This window comes from Engraulis encrasicolus, chromosome 14 (assembly GCF_034702125.1).
Source record: "Engraulis encrasicolus isolate BLACKSEA-1 chromosome 14, IST_EnEncr_1.0, whole genome shotgun sequence".
Lineage (NCBI taxonomy): Eukaryota > Metazoa > Chordata > Actinopteri > Clupeiformes > Engraulidae > Engraulis > Engraulis encrasicolus.
In genome coordinates this window covers 49,399,920-49,401,610 of record NC_085870.1, presented here as the reverse complement: position 1 = coordinate 49,401,610, position 1,691 = coordinate 49,399,920, and the positions used below count along the sequence as shown (strand labels likewise).

At 46.6% G+C, this 1,691-nt stretch overlaps 1 protein-coding gene across 1 annotated transcript in view; it reads left to right on the top strand.

Moving 5' to 3' along the window:
- Positions 1–1,483, top strand: part of ppfia4 (PTPRF interacting protein alpha 4) — a 147,773-nt gene extending 146,290 nt beyond the window's left edge. The window contains exon 31 of the mRNA XM_063216602.1: positions 1,423–1,483. The gene's annotated coding sequence lies outside the window, so the exon portion shown is untranslated. The remainder of the gene's footprint in view (positions 1–1,422) is intronic.
- The last annotated feature ends 208 nt before the right edge of the window (positions 1,484–1,691 follow it).

Here is a 1,691-nt window from a genome sequence, read left to right as displayed (position 1 = left end):
CACTTTTGGTGGCAGTAAGGTTATAACATAGGCTCTGCGCTAAGGGGTTAAGAAAGACTGCACAGTTCCACGTGAGTATTTCCTGTAAAAACGATGATGACAGCAACTTTTCAAGAGCGTGTCATTGAGCTTGTCTGAAATTAAAATACTCATACTTCCCCCTTGCACTTCGATAAAGGAGCCTGCGAATGTAAGAGCAGTAGCAGTACTGTCTCCTTGTATGGGGAGTGCATCTTTTTGTTTTGTTTTTCTTACAGTCTGTGTTTTTAATTTCCGAATCGTAATGCTGCTCTCTTTCTCTGCACCCTTGGAAGATACAGCCAGTATTGTCCGTGTTGGTATACTGCTTCTAAAGCAAGTATGTGCAGTCGGCCGCATGCGGAGACGTGCGTAATTTAAGGCTCACGGCAAGCTTATCGAGGGCCTAAGGCTGACAATGCTCACAATGCGAGCAGCATCCCTCTCAGTTTCATCTGTCTATTCAGCCACTCCATCCTGCTGGGTTTTCTCTTTTTTTGTCACCCACCCTTTCTTTCCTTTATGTCTCACTTGTCCTCTCTCTCTCTCTCTCTCTCTCTCTCTCTCTCTCTCTCTCTCTCACTCTCTCTCTCTCTCTCTCTCTCTCTCTCTCTCTCTCTCTCTCTCTCTCTCTCTCTCTCTCTCTCTCTCTCTCAGGGCAAACACTTGCCCATATTTAATATCTGTATTCTGCAAAGGATATGGTAATCCTCATGCATTTCATTTGGCAAGCTAAGTCGACTTAGGAGATGGAAAAAGCTGTTCTTAGCCTGCCACACACCCACTAACCCACTCACGTTGCGCGCGCACACACACACACACACACACACACACACACACACACACACACACACACACACACACACACACACACACACACACACACACACACACACACACACACACACACAAATCACCATGCCACACAAATAACTTCAAAGGCGAGCATTAGGCCTGCTCTCTTTGTGAGAGCTGCGGTTTTTTACTTTTTGTCCTGAAGTCAGACACGAGTCTGAGAATAGCAAGGGTGTCGTCACTGGCTCCATTTAGAGTATCACCATCACACGCTCCAACTTTTGGATTATACTCAACCTGTTAGTGGTACAATACTTCTTTTCTCTCCTTCTCTGTTTCTTTGTTTTGTTATTGTCTTTATAGAGCGATGCACTAAATTTGCATAACCTGTCTGCTCTTTTTTTTTCTTTTTCTCTTTCTCTTTTACTCTCACTCTCTCTCTCTCCCTCTCCCCCCTCTCTCAACCCCCTGTCTTTCTCCGCCCACTGCCTCTCTTACTCTTTCTCTCTTTCTCTCTTTCTCTTTCTCTCTTACTACATCTCTCTCTCTCTCTCTCTCTCTCTCTCTCTCTCTCTCTCTCTCTCTCTCTCTCTCTCTCTCTCTCTGCAGTGCAGTCTCACTACCTGTATGGACACACGCTTGCGGCCTTTCGAGAGTAACATGCCAAAATCAGTGGAACCTTTTTTCTCAAGGAAGCGCTTCCTGATTGGACCCTTGCCCCTCGGTCGACCACTCCCCCTTCACGTGATTAAACTCTGTGCAATAGAGGGCGGGACTCTTGTCAAGTGTTGTGTAGCTTTGCATCTAAGAAGACTCCCCCCCCCCCCTCTTCTCCCTCCTCCTCTCTTTCCCCTCTCCTCCTCTGTCGCTCTCTCTCT